General features: G+C 43.5%; 1 pseudogene; it reads left to right on the top strand.

The window, feature by feature from the left end:
* Positions 1 to 8,818: 8,818 nt before the first annotated feature.
* Positions 8,819 to 12,044, top strand: LOC147891332 (pentatricopeptide repeat-containing protein At5g27110 pseudogene; annotated as a pseudogene).
* Positions 12,045 to 12,855: the final 811 nt, after the last annotated feature.

Below are 12,855 nucleotides of genomic sequence, written 5' to 3'. Positions count from 1 at the left end.
TAGCTCATAGGAGAGAGGAGATGAGGAGAGATAGTAGAATATGGGGCTTTAGAGGTGTAGCTATTCTCTTTAGATCACATGTGAGGCCATTCATATCTATAGTACGGAGAGAGGAGCATGAATGACAGATATGGATACGAGTCTAGTCACTAGAGGCATGTTTGATCTTCATTGCAATGTACTACTTCCCCCCAGATACATCATCCTATGCACATGAGGTCACAATAGAGGGACCAACCCACATGAGATGATATATGATGACATCACGAGTTCTCTAGGTAGGGAGATATCCTCCTCCTTGGTGACTACAATGCATGCACAAGAGATTGGTAGGTGGACTTACTGAATTTTGAGGATGACATTCTTATGGTACCAGAGCTCTAGACCTAACTGAGCTTGGGATAGTGAGACACTCGACAAATGCACCACATGTGATAGGGTATGGGTGTCATCTACTTGAGCTAGGAGTTGTTCCTAACTTGATTATATATAATGGTCTCTAGAGATGGCCATTATCTAGTGGGCTCACTTGCTTCCCACATGGCAGAGGGACCACTATAGTGGATGACGAACAATCTGAGTGGGTGGAATGATTTCCCGGGCCACAAAAGACTATGCTAGTCTTTAGAATGCAATGGGAGCAGCTTAGACTTTTGAAAATTTACATGAAGACCAGTTGCCAAACCACAAACAGAGAGAGCTTGCATCAAAGCAAATTGATCATTCTTCTGGGTAAAGAAAGAATCATCAGCATAGGCTTGAGCAACCATGCTGCAATTTGCATCCAATTCCAAACCATGAAGGGAGCTTGTATAACCATCAGAGCCCATGGCCCATCAATTCAAATCTATGTATGTAAATAGACTAAATTATATCTATGGAGCATAGATCACTAATTCTTTTAATCCTATAAACAAATGTGCAACTTAACAATCATTTCAAATCTATGTATGTAAATAGACTAAATTATGAGATAGTAGAGATAGTGTAGTTCTACAAATACATGGGGGCAATCTTCAAAGGGCCAATTTTCAAGAATACACATGCAGCCAGAGCATGACATGTGTGGCCAAGAGCCTTGGCCCGTGACCAGAGAGGCAGTGCTTTCACGCTCACCTTCAAGACCTACCAACAAAGGGCTGGCTTTTTGACACCCTAGTGAGGCCAATTGCCATCTACACAACACCTTTCTAGGGGAATGAACTCTCAGTTGAGAGTGCTCTCAACGGAAGCAAGAACGGAAGAGGGAGAGAGAGTGAGAGAGAGAGACAGAGAGCCACACAAGTTTTGGTGGGTGCAGAACCACCCTAATCTTCTTTTTCATTCATTTATATATGTGTTTGAGTATTGTACATAACTGGGGTTAAGGCACAGTGACCTTTAACCCCCACAACCTCCCACTTAAAGGACAATGTGCCTTTAAGGGAGAACAACTAGTGAGCATACTATCCAATGCCCATCAATACACGACAATACTCAAACCGCTGACTAGGTAGACTCTTCGTCAGCATATCTGCAGGGTTATCATCTGTATGAACCTTGACAAGCTCTATGCGCTTGTCCTCAAGTACCTCCCTGATGAAATGGTACCTGACCTCAATGTGTTTGGTCTTTGCATGAAAGACCGGATTCCGTGCTAGCTGAATAGCACTCATGGAATCACTATGCAATGTCGGTACACCTGTATGAATCCCCAAATCTCCCACTAGCCGATCAAGCCATATAGCCTCCTTGCAACCTCTGTGGCTGCAACATACTCAGCCTCTGTGGTAGACAAAGCAACGCACTTCTGTGCACGAGACATCCACGACACTGCACCACCTGCAAAGGTGAACACATAACCAGAAGTGGATCTCCTACTATCCACATGCCCTGCATAGTCTGAATCTGTGTACCCAAGTACACGCATGTCTCCTTTACCAAAGCAAATGCACATCTCCTTGGTACCCTTCATGTACCTCATGATGCACTTAACTGCCTCCCAATGCCTCTGTCCTGGATTAGCCATATACCGGCTAACAACTCCCACTGCAAATGCAATGTCTGGTCTAGTAGCTATCATAGCATACATAAGACTCCCAACTGCTGATGCATAAGGAACCTTGGCCATCATGGCCCTCTCCTCATCTGATTTGGGACTATCTGTATGACTCAGTTTCACATATGGAGGCAATGGAGTACTCACTGCCTTCCCCCCCGCCATATTGAAACGCTGCAATACTTTTGTAACATACTCTTTTTGTGAAAGCCAAAGGAGTTTCCTACTCCGATCACGCGTGATGCGCATACCAAGAATATGACCTGCAAGTCCCAAATCCTTCATATCAAAGGCCTCATGCAACTTGGCCTTTAATGCATCTAGCTCATAAGTATTCTTGCTAGCCAATAGCATATCATCCACATATAGTGCCAGGATTATCAGGCTACTATCCTTAGCCCTTTTAGTGTAGAGGCAGTGATCAATTTCACTCCTTCTAAAACCCTGGGACCGAATGAAAGCATCAAACTTCTGATACCATTCTCTAGGTGCTTGCTTAAGACCATAGAGACTCTTTTTCAGCTTGCAAACTAAATGCTCTTTGCCCTTTTCTTCAAAGCCTTCTGGCTGCACCATGTAAATGTCCTCATGCAAATCCCCATGCAAGAAAGCTGTCTTGACATCCATTTGCATAAGCTCCATATCCTCTACTGCCACTAGTCCAAGCATGCATCTAAGTGTGGTCATCTTCACAACCGGAGAGAATATCTCATCAAAGTCCACACCCTTCTCTTGCTTGAACCCTTTAGCAACCAAACGGGCCTTGTATCTAGGCACATCATCACCTGTGACCTTCATTTTGTAGACCCATTTACATGGCAATGCTTTCTTTCCATGTGGCAAAGAAACCAAGTCCCAAGTCTTATTCTTCATAAGTGAACTCATCTCTGATTGCATAGCATACTCCCACTTGCGTTGATCCTCACGCATCATAGCCTCTTTGTAGCAAGAAGGCTCCCCGCAATCAGTAAGCATCACATAGTCTACCCCTGGAACAAACCTATCAGGCGGTCTAGACACTCTAGATGATCTTCTCAAGGGCATTTCAGCTTGCTGTCCCACTTGCATATCAGCCACATTTGGCTCATCATTTCCACCAATAGATGATCCATCATCTACCCTTGATTGTATACCTGTGGGAGTACTTGGTGGCACCATTTCTTGCACATTTGGTGCATGGACAGCTTGCTGCCTATCAACATATGCAGGTGGATTCACATCCTGGAAAGTGATTCTCCTCATTTCCACATCCCTCATGGGTGCCTTATGCATCTTCTTCTCATTGAAGACCACATCATGGCTGCGTATGATCTTCTTTGCTTCTGGATCCCAGAGACGATAGCCCATCTCTCCACTTTCACCATAACCCAGAAAAATGCATTTCCTAGACTTAGGATCTAGCTTCTTTCGAAGCTCTTTTGGCACATGTGCATATGCCTCACACCCAAATATACGCAAATGAGAGTAAGAGGGCTTCTTGCCACTCCATGCCTCTTCAGGAATACCACCATCCAAACTCTTACTAGGTGATCTATTGATCACATGCAATGCAATCTTCATTGCCTCAGCCCAAAAACCACCAGAAAGACTTGCATTGGAAAGCATGCATTGCAACCTTTCTTGAATGGTACGGTTCATCTTTTCTGCAACTGGATTTTGCTCTGGAGTACGAGGGGATGTGAGCTCCCTCTTAATCCCACGTGAATCACAGAAATGCTGAAAGTCATGAGAGAGATACTCTCCACCATTGTCAGTCCGTAGGCATTTAAGCGTTCTACCTGACTGATTCTCAACCAAGGCCAGCCATTTCTGAAATACCTGGAACACATCACTCTTCCGAGCTATAGCATAAGCCCACACTTTCCTAGTTGCATCATCAATGAATGTCACATAGTATTCAGCCCCGCCTAATGACCGTGTAGGCATGGGACCACATACGTCTGAATGCACCAAATCAAGCATTTCAAACTCTTTCTTTCCTTTTCTTTTATGGGTTGATTTAGTCTGCTTCCCATAGAGACAGTGCTCACAAAATTCAAAATCAGAGAAACTCAAATGCGGTACATAACCCAAACGGCATAAGAGTTTCATTCCATTCTGGCTCATGTGCCCCAACCTGCAATGCCACAAAGAAGTGCTTGGCTGCTCGGTTATTGCAACAACATGATCAAATACCCCTGATACATGTAAGGGATACAAAGTCCCACACTTGACACCCCTGGCCAAAAGCATAGAGCCCTTCTGAATTTTCCAACTCTGAAAGCCAAAAGTGGTGTGAAAACCAGCATCATCTAGCTGACCCACTGAAATAAGACTCTTGGTCAGCTTAGGCACATGTCTCACATGTTTCAAAACAAATGCAGACCCATTTGCAAAAGAAAACTTTATGTCACCTGCTCCCACTATGTCACATGCATAGTCATTTCCAAGATGCACACAACCTGTCTTTCCACTATCATAAGTGGAGAACCATTCCCTATGGGGAGTAACATGGAATGAAGCACCAGAATCCAAAATCCAATCCTGGGAATATGCATCATCTGAAGTGGTAAGCAACTCTGCAGATAAACTAGACATGAAGAGAACATCATTGTCACTATCACGTGTGACTGCATTGATTTCCTCGATCTTCACTTTTCCTTTATCCTCCCTTGGACTCTCTTCCTTTTGATTTGCACCCCAATTTGCATTCTTTTTCTTATCCTTTTGCTCTCTTTTCAGCTTGTAGCAATCCTTTTTCATATGGCCCTTCTTGCCACAATGGTAACACTCAATGTTCCGTGCCCTGGATTTGCTACGAGACTTCCCTCTTTCTTGGGACTTCCCCCTGAACTGTGATCTGCCCCTTTGCACATTTAAGGCTGCATCCTGCTTGTTGCCATCCATAGACTTCCGTCTAATCTCCTCGGCCAACAAGCTACCCACAACATCATCAAATTTCAGTACTCCACCAGGTGCAGAGTTACTGACAGCTGTACGGAAGGTATCCCATGAGGATGGCAATGAACATAAGAGAAATATTGCCTTAGTCTCCGCATCAAAATTCATTTTCTGAGCCTGAAGCTGGCTGAAAATAATATTGAATTCATTCAAGTGAGAAGCAATGGAGACCCCTTCCTTCATCTGCAGCTCAAACAACCTCTTCATGAGGTAAACTTTATTAGAGTCAGTTTCCTTTTCATAAGTGGCACACAGTTTCTTCCACAAATCTTCCGTAGTCTGCTCATTTACTACTGTGAAATAAACTGACTCTGCAAGATGAAGTCTAATAGTAGACTTTGCTAATGCATCCAACTCATTCCAATCATCCTCAGACATATTTGCAGGCTTAGCTTCAATCCCTGCCAAGGGTTTAATCTGCTTCTTTTGAATAAGCACATCCCTTATCTGTTCTTTCCACAAAGAAAAGTTTGTCCCATCAAACTTTTTAATGCTGAAAAACTCCTTTTCAGACATGGAAGAGGATGCCATGATGCAAATAAAGCAAAATCCCAAATGCTAGTGCCTGCAAGAGAGAATCACACCAAATACCAGGTGCACCCAAATGTGTATGCCACAATAGAGTGAAATATCACCAAAATTCAAAGCTCAAAGCATCAAAAGATGCATCTGACTCATGTGCATATACTATGCATCCATATGAGCAAATCTGGCCCAAAAGAAAATGCCAATAAGTGCCAAATGACTCAAGCATAAACACTGTCCACTGGCATATGCATCAATAATGTCTCATCCAAGAGAGCATAGCACTATCAGTGCATCACCTGCAATGTGTCAAAGCTGTCCCTCAGCTTAAAATAGCATCCATGTGCAAAGCGTCCATAAAAAATAGCATCCCACAAGGCAATTTGGGCCTATCAGCGCATCCAACAAGGACCGCAATGCATCCAAATGGCCTATAAATCATCCACTGCAACCCAATGCACACCACGAATGAGCGCACACTGCTCAAACTGCAACCAGAGTGATCTGCATAAGGTATGCTCAATAAATCATAGTCCCACGGTAATGAGCGCTACTGAAAATAGAACCTGAGATGCTTCAAAACATGGGCGCCATTGCATAATCGGACTCAGCAAGAAAATCTGCAAATATCTCTCTTCTGCCAGAACTCCAAAATCCCAACCGATGAATGAGAAATGGGAGTCAACACTTATCCACTGCCATGTGGCATAAATCTAAGGTTTCAAAACCTTAGCATGAAAAATGCATAACAGAGAGACGAAATCGAATACACAGAGATTTATAACTCTGAAAATCCTCCACCGAATCACGCAAGAACTGATAGGTAGGGGTTTTTGGGCATCCGGAACGCAATGGGACAGACGGTTTTGGAAACCGTGGTCTCAATCACTGGGTCCAACACACGGACTGAAAAACGTTTTTGGAAACAGAGCTATCTGTAAACTCCACCGGAGTGCGAATGATGAGCAACATAGAAGTTTTAGGACCTCCTGAGTCCACCGGAACTGACAGATCTGCAAATGGTTGCTCCAAACTTGAGTTCCAACACCCGGGCAAAAAACGCAGGAATTGACACAGTGAGTCAGAAATCCACTGAAATGATCTCAGATTCAAGAATGAAGGTGTTTCCAAGCTCCTGAAGTAATGTGGACACCAAAAGCAAGCAATAGTTGCCTCCACAAGTCAATACGGAGTCTCTGTCATCGAACGGAACAGGGAAAAGCTCAAAAAATGACTTTTCCTTTGAAAGCTCTTAACAGGCTCTCAAAACCACTTCGCAAAGCCAAAGTGACTTTTCCAAAGGTTCCTCCAAGGTCTCTGCACACTCGGATGCAAGTAAAGTCACCCACAAAGCTTCCCACAAAGCTTCTCCTTCCTCCCACAGAGCTGCTGAGCTTCCAAGCATTCACGCACGCTCAGCTAGATCACCCGGGCTCTGATACCAGTTGAGAGTGCTCTCAACGGAAGCAAGAACGGAAGAGGGAGAGAGAGTGAGAGAGAGAGACAGAGAGCCACACAAGTTTTGGTGGGTGCAGAACCACCCTAATCTTCTTTTTCATTCATTTATATATGTGTTTGAGTATTGTACATAACTGGGGTTAAGGCACAGTGACCTTTAACCCCCACATCAGTAGTAGTAGAATGGAAGAGGTTTAAGCGGTGACAAGTGGTTATGGATTTCAAGATGATTCAGAATAAGCCCTTAGTCCCACATCAGATAGTACAGGAAGGCTTTGCCATGACACCTCTCCAAGTCAATTCCATCTTCCAAATAATGAATTACTGCCACAAAGTATGGGCCTTACCTCATGAGCGACTATCGAGGTTGGCACTAGAGTCTTCCATACGATTAGCAAAGAGCATGGCTGATCCATTGTATGCACGCTTCTCCACATGATATGCCAGCCACATATCTAAATGGAGCAGCTATCCTCTTTGAGTGCAACATGGATGCATCACCTGAGTCATTCCCTGATGATGAGATTAATTGTATCATACGGTTAGATCTCCTCCAAATCTATACATCTCAAACTTTGGAAGGAGACTAGGAGTTCCCCAACAAGATTTAGTTCTACCACGGTCATTTCTTGAGAGTATCAGAGGATGGATTCATCATTAGACCCCCGTACCTTGAGGATAGAGGAGTCTCACATGCACTGAGGATTGCTATTGGTCAAATGTGGTTCTCATCACATCAGCTGGGTTTCAAGGAGCATTTCTCATGTGTCTGTCCAAGCTATTGTGAGATCTAGGGATGCTATTACTACCTCTTTAGCAGGGGCATGGCTTTGGTCCCAGTCCCTCGACTAATCCACTTCCATAATTAGCTCTGTATTGGGCTCTATCTAATTGAGATGCAACAACACAAAGAGACGCTGCTATGAGAGATCAGACAATAGCATGCATTGACATCACCAAAGGCTGTTGAGCGAGACCAATCACAGTGATATGTCACGGACTTCTATGCATTCAAGTCAACTCTGGGCCAGAGGAGTGGAGGATGAGGAGTTAGCAATCGACAAAACCATTAGAATTATAACAAATAGAAATAGAAGCATCATCATATCAAAACTAGGACATGGCCTCTCGAACATGAGTATAAGCACATTAGGTGTAAGTGCATGGCTCCATCTTGTGAGTGTGAATGCAATAATGTGCATGGTTTCTCACAAGTGAGAGCCCAGAGTGAGGGTTGCCCACAATGACAGGTTACACTTGGGAGTCAGCTCATTGGTGCAGTTGATGAAATTTGCGCTTGAACTCGAGTTATTTTGGTTATTAAACCAAGTGCACTTCTCCATCCTTGCAAATTGCAAGACAAATCTGTAATCCCTAAACAACAGGTCCCTCCTTACTCACAAAGATGACATCCTAATCTCTAATCGTAGCCTACTTGTTGCAAGATGCTTCATTTGCAAGAAACTCACACCAAAACCTTGATAGCACCAAGCTCCCCACATTCAACCACATTCACTAAGATCACGGCTTGGACATTGCCACATATGACAAACAACTACCCAAACTCCTACACAAAAAAATACTCCTTCGAGAAAGGTGCTGAGCGCTTGGCGCTTAGTACTGGAATTGTCATCCTTGCAAACAATCTATTGAAAGTGTATGTTGAGGTCTTCGCTCAAGTTATTAACGAGAGCATTTGTTGAAAAGCATGAATAAGGAATCTTGTGTTTGTCCTACACATTAATTATTGCTCACAACTACAAGAATTCATGGTTCAAGATGGGACAATTGATTAATACACCAACCACAATCCAAGGATCATCCTTTGACCACAACAATATGAGTGTTAAACAACAACAACGATATGAGTGTTACTGGTCAGATCATTCCCTCCTGTACACAGCAATGCAAAGCACACTCTTACACTTACCAGGATGGGTTGAGGGCCATGGGCAGATGACCCGTCCCTGGCTGCACGATAGTTGTGCCTGCAAGCTCCAACTAGCAGAGAGTTGTTCTGACTGAATAATAAGCTGGCATTATAAGGTTTGTTCTCCTGATTTCTGTCCAAATCAATAAAATGTTTGCCCTTGATTCGTCTTACAACAATTTGGGCATTTTTTATCTCACATGGTGTTACAGAAAGCTCTGAAATTACCAGTTTCTGTGCACTATCAGGACAAGGAGGTCCTGTGGTTTGATGGGTCCTGAATGTTGACTCCTGTGGAAGCAAAATTGGGCCCCTAAAGCGGCTCCTGATAAGTACACTGTCTGCTAAATTTTTCTGTGAAGTTTGATTGGCCGATCGAAGCTTTGTCAGGTGGTTAAGCGTTCCTTTTCGCAAATAACCGAGATGTTGACAGATTATGTTTGGTGGAGTGGTTCACGAGGCCATCATCACCAGCAAGGTATGTCCGTCTCAAAGGACACGCTTTATTATCTTCTTCAAGGCTGCACCAAAAACAAAGACCTGGCAGCTGGGAGACGAGTGTATTCCCTCATTGTCGGCAATGGGCTAGACTCAGTGGCGCATTTAGCGGATCACCTCATCCGCCTCTTCACTACGTGCGGGAGCTTGCTGGAAGCAAAGAGAGTATTTCGGGAGATATTAAATCCAAGTGTCTACACATGGCATGCAATTATTGTAGCTCATTCCACCCTTGGAGAAAGGGAGAGCGCACTTCAATTATATTACGAAATGCAACAGCAGGGTACTAAGCCAAACAAATTCATATTCTCATGCGTCTTGAAAGCCTGTGGTAGTCTAGGAGACTTAGGGCAAGGCCAGCTTATACATGACCAGATTGCCATAAGTGGCCTTGAAACAGACGTGGTGGTTGGAAGCTCCCTTGTTGACATGTATGCAAGATGCAATAACCTAGAGCTTGCACGTAAAGTCTTTGATGGATTGCAGGATCGAAATGTGGTTTCATGGAATGCAATGATTACAGGATTGGCACAACTGGGGCATGGCATTCCTGCTCTTGAGCTTTTTGTGAAAATGCAATACGAAAGAATAAAACCAGATAGAGTTACTTTTTTGTGCATTTTAAAAGCATGTGGCAACCTAGGAGTTACATGGCAGGGCAAGTTGATACACAAGCAGATAATAGAAAATGGACTCGAGGCAGACATTGTCATTGGAAACTCCCTTGTTGACATGTATGCAAAATGTGGGGATCTGGAGGACGCATACAAGGTCTTTGAGAAGTTGCCAAGTCGAGACATTGTATCATGGAGTGCAATGATTTTAGGATACGCCTTGCATGGGTATGGTTTTATTGCTCTTGAACTGTTTGAAAAAATGCAACAGGAGGGCACAAGGCCTGAAAAAGTCACATTCTTATGCATCTTGAAAGCGTGTGGGATATTAAAAGCCCTAGGACAGGGCAAATTGCTACATGACCAGATTATAAGGAATGGTTTGGGATCAAATATAGTTATTGGGAACACCCTGGTTGACATGTATGCTAAGTGTGGAAGCCTCACAGAGGCACACAAAATATTCGATGCATTGCCAAACAGGACTGTGGTCTCATGGAATGCAATCCTTGGAGGATATACAGAGCAGGGGCTTGGTTTTCTTGCTCTTGAACTGTTTGACAGAATGCAAGAGGAAGGCATAAAGCCAAGCAATGTGACATTTTCATGCATCTTCAAAACATGTGGTAATCTAGGAGCTTTAGGGCAGGGTGAACTGATACATGGTCAGGTCATAAAAGATGGACTCGAATCAGACACGGTTGTTGGAAATACCCTCATTGATATGTATGCCAAATGTGGGAATGTGAACGCTGCAAGCAAAGTGTTTAATAAGCTGCGATATCCAGATGTGGTGTCGTGGGGTGCAATGATTGCAGGATATGTACAGCATGGACAGGAGCTTCCTGCCCTGGACTATTATCAAAAGATGTATCAAGAGGGTGTTAAACCGGACACTGTCATATTTTTGTGCATCCTGAAAGCATGTTGTGGTGTAGGAGCCTTAAACCAGGCCAAGCGTATACATGAGCATATTGTGAGTAGTGGCCTTGAATTGGATGTATGTATAGGAAACACCCTTATTGATATGTATGCCAAATGTGGGAACCTTAAGGAGGCACAGAAGGTCTTTGACAAATTACCAAATCGAAATGTTGTGTCATGGAATGCATTGATTGCTGGATATGCTCAGCATGGTCACTGCAGACTAGCCATGCAATATTTTGAAGACATGCCATTACAAGGTGTGCAGCCAGTGGGAAGGACTTACACGATTATTCTTGCAGCTTGCAGTCATGCTGGTGGAGTGGAGGAGGGTCGTAGGTACTTCAAATGCATGAGGGAAAAGCATGACATCACACCAAGTATTCAGCACTTCAACTGCATGATTGATCTTCTGGGTCGTGCAGGACGTTTGCAGGATGCAGATGAGTTGCTCCAGTCTATGCCAATCCCACCAGATATCAGTGGATGGATGTCTTTACTCACTTCCTGCAGAATGTTTGGCAATGTGTATTTGGGTCGACGATGCTTCAATCAACTTGTTCAGCTGGATGCTGAGATTGCTGGTGCATATGTGATGATGTTGAACATCTATGCTGATGCTGAGATGTGGGAGGATGTCCATAAAATGCAAGAGCTTAGAAAGTGTGTTGCTGCCTGGAAGAAGCCAGGTAAGGCCTGGCTTGAAGTTGATCAGAAGGTGCATGAGTTTACCGTAGGGGACCAAACAGAGCCCCAAATTGAAAATATGTATTCTAAATTGAAAATTTTGTCAACGCCATTGAAGGACGGAGGATATGTGCCTCATTTAGACTTAATTTTGGAATCTGTTTTAGACGAATATAGGGAGGTTGAGTTACATAGTCACTTCAAGAATTCCACAACAGGACTTGGGCTGCTTATTACACCTGAAGGTTCTACTACCCAAGCAACACTGAATCTTCAGATGGATTTTGGCTCCGACCTTGACAATAAGGTGATTTCAAGGATTGTAAAGCCAGAAATATTATCAAGTGATACGTACTACAATGTTGTGTGTACAGAATTGATTTTTACTTCTAAGGCAAGCAGTTTTCTCGTTAATAATTACCACGTCTAAGCTTCAATTAAATCGTTTTTGCATTGCAGCTTGATATACATCAAACTTCGTCTAGCATGCAACACAACAGATCATAACAAAATGCGACCAGTTATCCAGGTTTTGGCGTGACAACGCCGTACTCGCTAGGTTTGTATAACGCACCAACAAAAGACATTGGATGTTGAGATGGAAATTTGTCTCTCTGTGGAGAATGAACAAGTTCACAATAAACTTCACCATGTAGTGTAGTGGGCATTAATGCTTAGAGTAAGCTGTTAAACTTTCATTTGGCCTCCTTTTGTAGCTACCGAAGTACCTCTCCAGACATTGGATGCACGTTGAGATGGAGAATTTGTCTCTCTCCATAGAATGAAAAAGTTCACAATAAATTTCCCCTTTTCGTTTAGTGGCCATTACTGCATGGAGTAAGCTGTTAAACCTTCATCTGGCCTCCTTTGTAGCTATCAAAGTACCTGTTCAGAAATGAGTTGTTGGCTGTCTCATCCAGAAATGAGATTGAAACTCCACACCATGTTGTGTTTTTTAGAGGATGAGTATGGGCATGTTCGTGGATTCATCTAGATATATCTGATGATAGGGGCATATCATGCTATCTAAGATCACTACCCTAGGATCCTTTGAGCAGCATGCATGGATCTTGGGGATGTGCCTCTAAATCTGCTAGACCACGTGGCATCCATAGAGATGATGCTGTGGGGATATTGTAACCCTTGGTAGTTTGGACTGTAGTGGAGGGCAACTGTGAACAAAGAATAAAGGAGATGGGCCCGCAGGAGGCAACAGGCAAGAATGATACATCATCCAGAGG

This window comes from Dipteris shenzhenensis, chromosome 18, assembly GCF_047967505.1.
Source record: "Dipteris shenzhenensis isolate YYH24624 ecotype China chromosome 18, Dip_SZ_1.0, whole genome shotgun sequence".
In the NCBI taxonomy this organism is placed as follows: domain Eukaryota; kingdom Viridiplantae; phylum Streptophyta; class Polypodiopsida; order Gleicheniales; family Dipteridaceae; genus Dipteris; species Dipteris shenzhenensis.
The sequence above is the reverse complement of the archived record's forward strand: the minus strand, read 5'-3'. Positions and strand labels throughout refer to the sequence as shown.